At 41.9% G+C, this 14,250-nt stretch overlaps 2 non-coding genes across 2 annotated transcripts; both read left to right on the top strand.

Annotated features, from left to right (window-relative positions):
- Positions 1-1,815: 1,815 nt before the first annotated feature.
- TRNAS-UGA (transfer RNA serine (anticodon UGA)) lies at positions 1,816-1,897 on the top strand. The gene has a single exon. It is a non-coding gene; the product is annotated as a tRNA-Ser (tRNA).
- Positions 1,898-13,786: 11,889 nt separating this feature from the next.
- TRNAA-GGC (transfer RNA alanine (anticodon GGC)) lies at positions 13,787-13,868 on the top strand. The gene has a single exon. It is a non-coding gene; the product is annotated as a tRNA-Ala (tRNA).
- The last annotated feature ends 382 nt before the right edge of the window (positions 13,869-14,250 follow it).

Genomic DNA, 14,250 nt, shown 5'->3' with positions numbered 1-14,250 from the left:
ATCTTCCTCCTCGGGTCCTGCGGAACCACCACGCAGATGCTCCAGGACAGAAGATGAGGCAGCGTCCACCATGCCTGAAGCTGATTCAGTAGAACCTGTATGGACTTCGCCCCCCGAAAATTACGAGCCACTGATTCCTGATTTTGTGGCAGAATCAGGAATCAAGTTTGACACCACTGGCCTCACAGAAATAGACTTTTTCAAAGTCTTTTTCTCTGAGAATTTTGTTAACATCATGGTGGAGCAAACTAGTTTGTACGCTCGTCAATTTTTGGCGGAAAACCCGATTTCAACATATTCCAACTGGTCTCCTGTGGACGCAGTTGAAATGATGCAGTTTTGGGGCCTGGTCCTCCACATGGGGATACTGAAGAAGCCGGAAATTTGGCAATATTATAGTGTTGATATTTTATACAACACTCCAGTGTTCCGAATGGTCATGGTCCGGACGCGTTTCGAGGCCATCCATAAGTTTCTGCATTATAACGATAATGCACTGTGTCCCGCACGAGATGACCCCAACTTTGACCATCTGTTCAAAGTTCGGCCGGTCATCGAACACTTCAACAAAAAGTTTGCTGAAGTGTACGTGCCCCAAAGGATGAGTCCTTGGTCCATTTCAAGGGAAGGCTCGGATTCCATCAATACCTGCCCAGTAAGAGGGCCAGGTACGGAATCAATCTCTACAAACTTTGTGAGAGTACGTTTTGAACCATCTCAAAAAAGTGAAATAATATTAAAAAAATGGGCCAAGTGATATCAAAATGGGACAACTATTCATGTTTCAATCTTTGAGTCTAAATCAGTCTGATAAGTGAAATTAAGCAGTATGAAAAGAAAAAGAAATATTACTATATGTTCCCCATAACATTAATGATTTCATTCACAGATTTCAGTAACCTCAGACTTGTATTGGTTGCTGAAAATGCTCTACATCAAATTTCTTTCAGCAGTCAAAAGTCAATTAAAGTATGTAAACTGGTTGAGTGGTTAAGATGTTAGACTGGAAATCTAATGGGGTTTCCCAACACAGGTTCAAATCCTGTTCACAGTGCAGTGTTATACTTGGACAAAACCTTTGAACCATCTAGTAGAAAGTGAAATAATAGTAAAACGGGCCAAGTGATATGAAAATGGGACCACTATTCATGTTTGAATCTAAATCTGTCTCATATATTTAATTAAGCAAACATGTGGTAATCAAAATACCTGCTTTAATCAATATGCAATCCATTCATCCCCTTCTACTCTTTGTTGTCAGATCACACCTTTCTCTTTTAGTAAGTCAGTCAAGTTTTCTTGCTCATGACTGTGTCTTTCAATAGAGATTCTGGTAAACTTAAGGGGGCTTCAAACATAGCGATATCGCTAGCAATATCGCTAAAGCGTCACCGATTTTGTGACGCAGCAGCAATATTGGTAGTGATATCGCTATATGTGACACCTCCGACTGGCTCCCCCACTGGCTATCGCGTGAGAACGACCTGGGTTGTTTCTCGTCAGCGGCTTCCTGCTGGGCTTCCTCCTGGTGCCGACGAGCGGCTCGTAGACGCGGGCGGGAGGACGTCTTCATCGCCGCGTCTGACAGGTAAGTAATGACCACTGACTGCTGCTATGTCGCTGGTGAGATCTGCCTGTTTGGCAGCTCACTAGCGAACACTTAGTGATGCACCAGCAATCCTGACCAGGTCGTATCATTGTCGGGATCGCTGGTGCATCGCTAAATATAACAGGACCCTTAGACCAATATCTTCTCACAGGTTTTCCCTCTGTGTTCACATGGTAAAAACATCTGATAAAATGATCCCACAGTTGGCTGTGGTGGCTGAGTGGTTAAGGCATTGGACTTGAAATCTAATGGGGTTACTCCACACAGGTTCAAATCCTGTTCACAGTGCAGTGTTTTACTTGGACAAAAACTTTGAACCATCTAGGAAAAAGTGAAATAATATTAGTAAAAAGTGGACAAGTAATATGAAAATGGGACCACTATTCATGTTTCAATCTTTGAGTCTAAATCTGTCTCATATATGAAATTAAGCAGTATGAAAACAAAAAGAAATATTACTATATGTTCCCCATGACATTGATAATATCATTCACAGATTTCAGTAACCTCTTATCAGACTTGTATCGGTTGCTGAAAATGCTCTACATCAAATTTCTTTTAGCAGTCAAAAGTCAATTAAAGTATGCAAAGTGGTTCCAAAAAGACGTCGGCGAACCATTAGCAATGGCATACATTTTGACGGCTGCATAGGTAAGACAATGGACTTGAAATCTTCATGTTGGATGATATCAGATTCCCAGTTCATTGTTTTACCTTTGAAAAGATTTGTTGTCAGATCACACCTTTCTCTTTCAGTAAGTCAGTCAAGTTTTCTTGCTCATGACTGTGTCTTTCAATAGAGATTCTGGTAAACTTAAGGGGGCTTCACACATAGCGATATCGCTAGCAAAATCGCTAAAGCATCACCGATTTTGTGACGCAGAAGCAATATTGCTTGTGATATCGCTATATGTGACACTTACCTCCGACTGGCTCCCCGGCTGGCTATCACGCAAGAATGACCTGGGCCGTTTCTCGTCGGCGGCTTCCTGAGGAGATCATTTGCATATTCCCAGTGCCTTCTGGGATAAGTGAAGAGTCTCCACGAGCTCGAATTTTGGCTCATCTTTCATCTTTTTTAAGAAATCTCAATATGGAAGAGGCCAGGAGCCATTTTGTAAGCTGCATTTCTTGCTACATGTTCACAGACTTACCAGTGGAAAAGCAAAACTTCACATGCCACAAATGCAAGCTTGTGTCCCTGTTGGAGGAAAAGTTGCAAAATCTCAAAGAGAGGTTAGCTATGTTGAAGATCATAAAGGAAGGTGAAGAGTTCTTGGACAGAGCAGAATTATCTCTTCATGTTACAGAAAGAGAAGAAATTTGAACTGCACCTGAAGAAACAGAGGAATGGAGACATGTGACCCAGAGAAGCAAGAGGATCAGGAGGCAGTCAGCACCCATACTGCTCAGGAACCAGTACCAGGCTCTCACACAGGAAAACGGTGAAGAAATACATCAGGATAAGACTTTGCCCACAAACAGCAACCTTGCATGCCTTCAGAGTCCTCCTGGATGGAGAAAGAAAAATGTTGTGAAGAAGAAATGGAGAGTGGTGGTCATGGGGGATTCCCTGTTGAGAGGAACAGAGGCCGCTATCTGTAGACCGGATATAACTTCAAGAGAAATGTGCTGTCTTCCAGGTGCAAAAATTAAAGATGTGTCTGACAGGATATCAGGACTCTTCAGACCTACAGATGACTACCCATTCCTTCAAATACATGTGGGGACAAATGACACCACAAGAAACGACCTGGAAACCATCTGCAGAGACTGTGAAAACTTAGGTAAGAAAGTGAAAGAACTGGGAGCGCAGGTGGTCTTCTCTTCCATCATCCCAGTGGATGGCCATGGAACAAGGAGGTGGAATAAGATTCTGCAGGTGAACAACTGGCTACGTCTATGGTGCAGTCAGCAATGATTTGGATTTCTGGATCACGGAGTGAATTACTTATATGATGGACTACTTGCTAGAGATGGGGTGTACCTTACGAAGACTGGAAAACAAGTATTTGGAAGTCGCCTTGCTACACTTGTAAGGAGAGCTTTAAACTAGAATGTGGGAAGGGAAGCAAAAGACCAGAAAAAGCCATACACCTGACAAATGCTATTGAGAACTCTGCTATTAGAAGTGGAAAGGAAGAACAAAGACAAAAGAATCTAATTAATAAAAATATTGGAGAAAGAGAAACCAATCACAAACTAAAATGTTTCTATACTAATGCACATAGCATGGGCAACACACAAGGAGAATTGGAACTGCTAACACAGGAAAAGAAATATGATGTCATTGGAATCACTGAAACTTGGTGGGACGGTACACATGATTGGAATACAAGACTAGAAGGACACCACTTACTTGCAAGAGACAGACTTGATAAATGAGGAGGAGGCATCGTATTGCATGTTAGAAACGTGTATATCTGCACAGAGATTGAAGCTTCAGAGACTGGGTGTTCTGTGGAAACTGTTTGGGTAAGAATACAAGGACAGAACAATGGAAAGAACACCATTGTAGGCATGCACTACAGGCCGCCTGTGCAAGCTGAAGATATAGATGAACTCTTTATGCATCAATTGGCCAAGTTCTCCAAAAAATATGACATACCGTATATACTCGAGAATAAGCCGACCCGAGTATAAGCCGACCCCCCTAATTTTGCCACAAAAAACTGGGAAAACTTATTGACTCGAGTATAAGCCTAGGGTGGGAAATGCTCCAGAGATTATTCCCCCATATGGTGTCCCCAGAAGAAGCTCCATAGATTATTCCCCCATATGCTGCCCCCATAAGAAGCTCCATAGATTGTTCCCCCCATATACTGCCCCCATAAGAAGCTCCATAGATTATTCCCCCATATGCTGCCCCCATAAGAAGCTCCATAGATTATTCCCCCATATGCTGCCCCCATAAGAAGCTCCATAGATTGTTCCCCCATATACTGCCCCATAAAAAGCTCCATAGATTATTCCCCCATATGCTGCCCCATTAGAAGCTCCATATTGTTCCCCCATATGCTGCCCCCATAAGAAGCTCCATAGATTGTTCCCCCATATACTGCCCCCATAAGAAGCTCCATAGATTATTCCCCCATGTGCTGCTGCATGTAAAAATAAAAAAAATGACATACTCACCTCTCCGTCGCTGGGTGTCAGATACTCACCTGTCCTGCATCCATGGCTGCTCACCACTATCTGCCACATCATCGGTCAGTGACGTTCAGACTGCAGGGGGCGCGGCGCGCACTAATCACGTCACCGCGCCCTCTGCTGTCTGAAGTCACTGACCGATGACAGACAGCAGCAAGCAGCCATGGACGCAGGACAGGTGAGTATCGCTATATTTACCTGTCCAGACGCTGTCGCTTGAGTCCCCAGCTTCTCCGCACTCTCTCTTCCTGCATTCAGCGGTCTTGTGATACCGCTCATTAAAACTCATGAATATGCGCATATTCATGAGTTTTAATAAGCGGTACCACGTGACCGCTGAAAGCAGGAAGAGAGAGCGCGGAGAAGCTGGGGGCTCAAGAGGCAGCGTCAGGACGGGTAAGTATGACCTGACACCCCCGCCCCCCTCCCCCTCCGACCCCCCGGTGTATATGACTCAAATATAAGCTGAGAGGGGGACTTTCAGCCCAAAAAAACGGGCTTGAAATCTCGGCTTATATTCGAGTATATACGGTAGTTGTCATGGGAGATTTCAACTATCCAGACATTTGTTGGGAATCTCTCTCAGGCAAAACTAACAGGTCAAGGAAATTCTTATCCTCTCTTGCTGACAACTTTATCTTCTAAAAGGTAGGGGAGAAAAAAAGGGGAACTGCTACCTTGGATCTAATCCTTATAAACAAGGAGGAAATGGTTGAGGAGGTAAAAGTGGCTGGGACCCTAGGAGGTAGCGACCATGCTATTTTAGAATTTTGGATAACTAGAGAAGGAAGACCTGTGAAGACTCAGACGTCAAGGTTAGATTTCAGAAAGGCAGATTTTAAGGGATTCAGAAAGAGAATTGGAGGGATCCAATGGCTGGATATCCTTAAAGACAAAAATGTCCTGGAAGGATGGGAAATCTTAAAAAAAGGAAATTCTCAAAGCACAATTGTTAACAATTCCGAAAAGAGGGAAGAATAGGAAGCATTTAAGGAAACCAGGATGGATGAACACAGAACTTAAGCACATGCTAAAAAGGAAGAAAGACATGTTTATAAAATGAATAAAAATACCTTTGACAAGTGTCTGCATTTTAAATATCAAGAAATCAGCATAATAATTCAATAGCAGACAGAAATAGATGGACAAAAAGGACAATCGCAATCTACCTAGAGAGAAAACTGAGCAAAGCTCCAAAAAAAGCGACTATAAGTCCAGAGTAAAGTCAAAAAGTTTTTTATTTTAATTAAGACACATCCAGATACAAATGGGGGGGAGTGGGCAATAAAGTGCGAAACCGCACACCGCCTGGATAAAAAAAGGATTGCTGTACAACCAGAACCTATGCAGTAACAAGACATACATAAAGTTACTAAATTATCTCAAAGTGCATATAGTGCATGGCACTGTATGACAATTAAGAATAGACCGCCAAACAGTATATATGTAGATATATATCTCTTTATACCAGCTCCATCCATCAAGTAAACAGCTAAATACACAGATCATTATCAGATAGCAGGTGACCATTCACCATGGTTAGACAGATATATGATGCCTAAGAAGCATAGTAATAAGAGAGGAAGCATAAATTACCTAATGAAATGGCAGGCAGAGATTCCAGCAGTCAGCAATCCACCCCAACGATCGTTTTGGAGGGTTACTCCTTCATCAGAGGGCACAAATCAGATTAGCTAAAGCTGACAATGAATTGAGGCTTGCAAGAGATGTCAAAAGCAATAATAAAGGATTTTGGGGATATGTCAAAAGTAAAAGAAAAGTCAAAGATGCTATAGGATTTTTACAGGATGAAAATGATGAAATGGTAAGACAGGATGTTGAGAAGGCCGAACTTTTAAATTCCTATTTTGCATCTGTTTTCTCTCAGAAAAGAAATGTAACATCAACTGTTCTTCACTGTCCTATTAAGGGAATAGAAGAATCCAGGATATCTATAAACAGGAAGATAGTGAGGAAACACTTAGCTAACCTAAATGATTCAAGTCTCCCGGTCCAGATGAATTACACCCCAGAGTACTGAAGGAGATAGCAGAAGAAATTTTTGAACCCCTCTCCATAATCTTTGAAAATTCTTGGAGAACAGGTGAAGTCCCGGAAGACTGGAGAAGAGCAAATGTTTTTCCTATCTTCAAAAAGGGGAAGAAGGTGGACCCAGGCAACTATAGGCCGGTGAGTCTGACTTTTATACCAGGAAAGATCTTTGAACAAATTATTAAACAACATGTATATCAGTACCTGGATAAGAATGAAGTGATTAAGCAGAGTCAGCATTGGGTTTGTAACTAATAAGTCATGTCAGACTAACTTAATTTCCTTCTATGATGGAATCACTGATTGGGTGGATCAAGGAAATGCTGTAGATATAGTATATCTTGACTTCAGCAAAGCATTTGACAAAGTATCTCATACAATCCTTATTGAAAAAATGACTAAGTATGGAATGGACAAGGCAACTGTTAGGTGGATTCATAACTGGCTTAGTGATCGGACCCAAAGAGTGGTCGTAATGGCTGCACATCCAGTTGGAAGAATGTCTGAAGTGGGGTACCACAGGACTCTGTCCTGGGCCCTGTATTGTTCAACATCTTTATCAATGATTTAGATGAAGGAATTGAGGGTAAACTGATTAAATTTGCTGATGACACAAAGCTAGGAGGGATAGCTAATAAGAGGGAAGAGAGAGAGGATTCAAAAAGATATAAATAAACTGGAGCAGTGGGCAGCAACTAACAGAATGATTTTTAACAGGGAAAAATGCAAAGTACTACATCTGGGCAATGAAAATGAAAAAAGCATATACAGAATGGGAGGAATAGGGCTATGCAACAGCACATGTGAAAAGACTTGGGTATACTAATAGATCACAGCCTGAATATGAGTCAACAGTGTGATGCAGCAGCAAAAAAGGCAAATGCAATTCTAGGATGTATTAACAGAAGCATACAGTCTAGATCACATGAAGTCATTATTGCCCTCTACTCCTCTTTGGTCAGACCTCATCTGGAATATTGTGTCCAGTTTTGTGCACCACATTTTAAAAAATACATCAACAAACTGGAGCAAGTTCAAAAAAGAGCGACCAGAATGGTGACCGGTCTGCAAACCCTGTCTTATGAGGAAAGGTTGCAGGATTTGGGAATGTTTAGTTTGCAAAAGAGAAGACTGAGAGGAGACTTAATAGCTGTCTACAAATATCTAAAGGGCTGTCACATTGTAGAAGGATCATCTTTATTCTCATTTGCACAAGGAAAGACTAGAAGCAATGGGATGAAACTGAATGGGAGGAGACACAGATTAGATATTAGAAAAAACTTTTTGACAGTTAGAGTGATCAATGAGTGGAATAGGCTGCCACAAGAAGTGGTGAGTTCTCCTTCAATGGAAGTCTTCAGAGGCTGGACAGACATCTGACTGGGATGATTTTGCGAATCCTGCTTTGAGCAGGGGGTTGGACCAGAAGGCGCAGGAGGTCCCTTCCAACTCTACGATTCTATGATTCTATGATTCTATGATTAATATTAGTGAAACGGGCAAAGAGATATGAAAATGGGACCACTATTCATGTTTCTGTCTTTGAGTCAAAATCTGTTTCATACATGAAATTAAGCAGTATGAAAACAAAAAGAAATATTACTATATGTTCCCCATGACATTGATGACATCATTCACAGATTTCAGTAACCTCTGATCAGACTTGTATCGGTTGCTGAAAATGCTCTACATCAAATATCTTTCAGAAGTCAAAAGTCAATTAAAGTATGTAAGCTGGTTCCAAAAAGACATTGGAGAACCATCAGCAATGGCATACATTTGATGGCTGCATAGTTAATACGATGGACTTGAAATCTTCATGTTGAATGACATCAGATTCCCAGTTCATTGTTTTACCTTTGAAAAGATTGGATTTTGCTCATGAAAGTCTAGAGAAAACAAAATATAGAAAAAGTTGGGAATAGCAAAAAAAGGCAGATTAATTGCCTGGCAGTGTGTGGTGACCAGCCACAATTAGAACCATGAGAAACATGTGGTAAACAAAACATAGTAACATAGTAACATAGTTATTAAGGTTGAAGGGAGACTTTAAGTCCATCTAGTTCAATCCATATCCTATCCTAACTTGCCCTAACATGTTGATCCAGAGGAAGGCAAAAGAAACCCATGTGGCAAACAGTAAGCTTCACATTGGGGAAAAAAATTCCTTCCTGACTCCACATACGGCAATCAGACTTGCTCCCTGGATCAATGCAATATTAAGGAAACTAGTGTATATACCCTGTAATATTATACTTTTCAAGATAGGCATCCAGTCCCTTCTTAAATTTTAGTAGGGAATCACTCATTACAACATCATATGGCAGAGAGTTCCATAGTCTCACTGCTCTTACAGTAAAGAATCCACGTCTGTGAGTATGCTTAAACCTTCTTTCCTCCAGACATAGAGGATGCCCCCTTGTCCCCGTCACAGGTCTAAGAGTAAAAAGATCATTAGAAAGTTCTTGGTATTGTCCCCGCATATATTTATACATTGTAATAAGATCACCCCTAAGCCTTCGATTCTCCAAACTAAATAACCCCAAGTGTAATAACCTGTCTTGGTATTGCAGACCCCTTAGTTCCCTAATAACCTTGGTCGCTCTTCTCTGCACCCGCTCCAGTTCAGCTATGTCTTTCTTATACACCGGAGACCAGAACTGTACACAGTATTCTAAGTGTGGTCGCACTAGTGACTTATATAGAGGTAAAATTATGTTCTCATCATGAGCATCTATGCCTCTTTTAATGCATCCCATTATTTTATTTGCCTTTGCAGCAGCTGCCTGACACTGGCCGCTAAATGTGAGTTTGTCGTCCACCCATACACCCAGGTCTTTTTCAGTGACTGTTTTGCCCAGTGTTTTACAATTTAGCACATAATTATACATCTTGTTCATTCTACCCAAGTGCATGACCTTACATTTATCCCCATTAAAGCTCATTTGCCATTTATCAGCCCAAGCTTCTAGTGTACATAAATCCTCCTGTAATATAAAATTGTCCTCCTCTGTATTGATTACCCTGCAGAGTTTAGTGTCATCTGCAAATGTTGAAATTCTACTCTCTATGCCCCATACAAGGTCATTAATAAATATGTTAAAAAGAAGCGGGCCCAAAACTGACCCCTGTGGTACCCCACTGCTAACCGTGACCCAGTCTGAGTGTGCTCCATTAATAACCACCCTTTGTTTCCTATCCCTGAGCCAGCTCTTAACCCACCTACACATATTTTCCCCTATCCCCATTGTTCTCATTTTATGTATCAACCTTTTGTGTGGCACCGTATCAAAAGCTTTTGAAAAGTCCATGTACACCACGTCCACTGCATTCCCTTGGTCCTGTTCGGAACTTACCTCTTCATAAAAGCTTATCAGATTAGTCTGACAGGAACGGTCGCTTGTAAACCCATGTTGATATTGGGTCATGAGGTTATTCTTCTCCAGATACTCCAGTATAGTATCTCTTAGAAAACCCTCCAGGATTTTACCCACAGTTGAGGTTAAACTTACTGGCCTATAATTTCCAAGTTCAGTTTTTGTCCCCTTTTTGAATATTGGCACCACATTTGCTATACGCCAGTCCTGTGGTACAGACCCTGTTATTATGGAATCTTTAAAGATTAAAAATAATGGTCTATCTATGACTGTGCTTAATTCCTGCAGTACTCGGGGGTGTATCCCATCCGGGCCCGGGGATTTGTCAATTTTAGTGATTTTTAGACACCGCCGTACTTCCTGCTGGGTTAAGCAGGTGACATTTAACAGAGAATTTTTATCCCTGATCATGTTATCCGTCATGGGATTTTCTTGTGTAAACACTGTTGAAAAAAAGTCATTTAGCATATTGGCTTTTTCCTCATCCTCATCCACCATTTCACCCAGACTATTTTTAAGGGGGCCAACACTATCATTTTTTAGTTTCTTACTATTTATGAAGTTAAAGAATATTTTGGGATAATTTTTACTTTCTCTGGCAATGAGTCTCTCTGTCTCAATCTTTGCTGTCTTGATTTGCTTTTTACAGAATTTATTTAATCTTCTGTATTTTGTTAATGCCTCATCACTACCTACTTGCTTTAAATCGCTAAATGCTTTATTTTTGTCCCTTATTGCGCCCCTTATAGCTCTATTTAGCCATAGTGGTTTCTTCCTATTTCTCGCATGTTTATTCCCATACGGTAGATATTGTGCACAGGTCCTATTCAGGATGCTAATAAACGTCTCCCATTTTCTTTGTGTATTTTTATGTCTCAGGATATCGTCCCAGTTAATTGCACCAAGATCATCTCTAATCCGTTGGAAATTTGCTTTCATGAAGTTTAGTGTCCTTGTAACCCCTCTACTACACATCTTATTAAAGGATACATGAAAACTTATTAATTTGTGATCACTGTTACCCAAGTGACCCCCAACCCTTACATTTGATATTCCGTCTGGCCTGTTGGTTAATATTAGGTCTAGCAGTGCCCCCCCTCTTGTTGGGTCCTGAACCAGTTGTGAAAGGTAATTGTCTCTCATAGTAGTCAAAAACCTATTACCTTTGCTGGAACTGCAGGTTTCTGTTCCCCAATGTATTTCAGGGTAGTTGAAGTCCCCCATAATAATGACTTCTCCTTGAGTCGCAGCTTCATCTATTTGCTTTATGAGGATATTCTCTGTTGCTTCCATTATTTTTGGAGACTTATAACAAACCCCTATCAGTAATTTATTATTTTTCCCCCCTCCCCTTATCTCTACCCACAGGGACTCTACATTTTCATTAGATTCATATACTGTATATTATCACGAAGGATGGGTTTTAAGGATGATTTTACATATAAACACACGCCTCCCCCTCGCTTATTTGTTCGGTTATTTCTGAACAGACTATAGCCCTGTAAATTAACCGCCCAGTCTTGGCTCTCATCCAGCCATGTCTCAGATATCCCCACCATGTCATAATTATGTTCCAACAACATTAACTCCAATTCCTCCATTTTGTTGGCAAGGCTTCTGGCATTAGTATACATGCACTTTATGTATCTCTCTGTACCTCTATTCTTTCTTAAATTATTAACTGTTCTAACCCCAACCCCCATGCCACCCCCACCCCCAATTTCATTATTTGTGCCCAGGTCTCTAGCTGCACTGTCTTCCCCTTTTATAAAAGGAATACCCTCCCCCCGTCCCTAGTTTAAACACTCCTCCAACCTTCTAGCCATTTTCTCCCCCAGCACAGCTGCACCCTCCCCATTGAGGTGCAGCCCGTCCCTAGCGTAGAACCTGTAGCCAACTGAGAAGTCAGCCCAGTTCTGCAGGAACCCAAACCCCTCCTTCCTACACCAATTCCTGAGCCACTTATTAACCTCCCTAATCTCCTGTTGCCTCTCTGGTGTGGCACGTGGTACAGGAAGTATTTCCGAAAATACCACCTTGGAGGTCCTTGCTTTAAGCTTACAGTCTAATTCCCTGAAATCATCTTTAAGGACCTTCCACCTACCTCTAACTTTGTCATTTGTGCCAATGTGCACCATGACTGCTGGATCCTCACCAGCCCCTCCCAGTAATCTGTCAACCCGATCAGCGATGTGTCGGACTCGAGCGCCAGGTAGGCAGCACACCGTTCGACGATCCCTGTCTTTGTGTCAGATTGCCCTATCTGTTCCCCTAATAATTGAGTCTCCCACTACCAGAACCTGTCTGGCCTGCCCTGCTCTCCTATTTCCCCCCTTACTGGAGCAGACACTCCTCCGGCTTTCAGAGGACATGCCTTGCTGCAGCAGTGCTACTCCTGCACTAACACTCCCCTCATCTGCCAACTTAGCCAACTTATTGGGGTGTGCCAGATCAGGACTAGCCTCCCTGGTGCTCTTCCCTCTACCCCGCCTTCTAACTGTCACCCAGCTAGCTGCTTCATTGTCCTGCAGCTCCAACCTAGCATCCCCCCCTCATCTATCCCATTGAGCGTCTGCTCAGTGAGCAGAAGACTCCTTTCCATATTGTCAATGGATCTCAGTGTTGCCAGCTGCACATTTAGATCCAGTATCTGGGCTTCCAAATGCACAACGTGCTCACATCTTGCACAGCAGTATGCACCCTCGACCAGCTGTTCAAGGATTTCATACATGCGGCAAGACGTGCACTGGAAGGCATTGGCAATAGTGGAGCACATCCTAATGGGGATTGCACCAGACAATAAGATAAGCAAAAATAAATTAAAAAAAAAAAAAAAAAAAAGTATTAATATAATATAACAGCAATTCAGTAAGACCTCCCTTGGAAACTCCCTGAATCCAAAGTCACAGAATCTCAAGTCACACACTTACCACAGTTCGCACTTACGCTCAGGTCACACTCAGCTCGTTCACACTCGCTCAGGCAGAAGATTTATAATACCTGCTTTAATCAATATACAATCCATTCATCCCCTTCTACTCTTTGTTGTCAGATCACACCTTTCTATTTCAGGAAGTCAGTGAAGTTTTCTTGCTCATGACTGTGTCTTTCAATAGAGATTCTGGTAAACTTAAGGTGGCTTCTAACATAGCGATATCACTAGCAATATCGCTAAAGCGTCACATATTTTGTGACGCAGCAGCAATATTGCTAGCGATATCGCTATATGTGACACTTACCTCTGACTGGCTCCCCCGCTGGCTATCGCACGAGAATGACCTGGGCTGTTTCTCGTCAGCGCCTTCCTTCTGGTGCCGACGAGCGGTGCATAGACGTGGGCGGGAGGACGTCTTCATTGCCACGTCTGATAGGTAAGTAATGACCGCTGACCGCTGCTACGTCTCTGGTGAGATCTACCTGTTTGGCAGCTCACTAGCAACCATTTAGCGATGCATCAGCGATCCTGACCAGGTCGTATCATTGTCGGGATCACTGGTGCATCGCTAAATGTAACGGGACCCTTAGACCAATATCTTCTCACAGGTTTTCCCTCTGTGTTCACATGGCAAAAACATCTTATAAAATGGTCCCACAGTTGGCTGTGGTGGCTAAGTGGTTAAGGCATTGGACTGGCAATCCAATGGGGTTTCCCCGCTCAGGTTCAAATTCTCCTCACAGCGCAGTGTTTTACTTAGACAAAAACTTTGAACCATCTAGCAAAAAGTGAAATAATATTAGTAAAATGTCCAAGTGATATGAAAATGGGACCACTATTCATGTTTCAATCTTTGAGTCTAAATCTGTCTCATATATGAAATTAAGCAGTATGAAAACAAAAAGAAATATTACTATATGTTCCCCATGACATTGTTGATATCATTCACAGATTTCAGTAACCTCTGATCAGACTTTTATCGGTTGCTGAAAATGTTCTACATCAAATTTCTTTCAGCAGTCAAAAGTCAAATAAAGTATGTAAAGTGGTTTCAAAAAGACATCAAAGAACCATAAGCAATGGCATACATTTTGATGGCTGCATAGTTAAGACGATGGACTTGAAAT

This window comes from Dendrobates tinctorius, unplaced genomic scaffold (assembly GCF_039654945.1).
Source record: "Dendrobates tinctorius isolate UK_male_01 unplaced genomic scaffold, ASM3965494v1 ptg000228l, whole genome shotgun sequence".
Lineage (NCBI taxonomy): Eukaryota > Metazoa > Chordata > Amphibia > Anura > Dendrobatidae > Dendrobates > Dendrobates tinctorius.
Note: the sequence above shows the minus strand (reverse complement) of the source record. Positions and strands in the feature narration are given on the sequence as shown.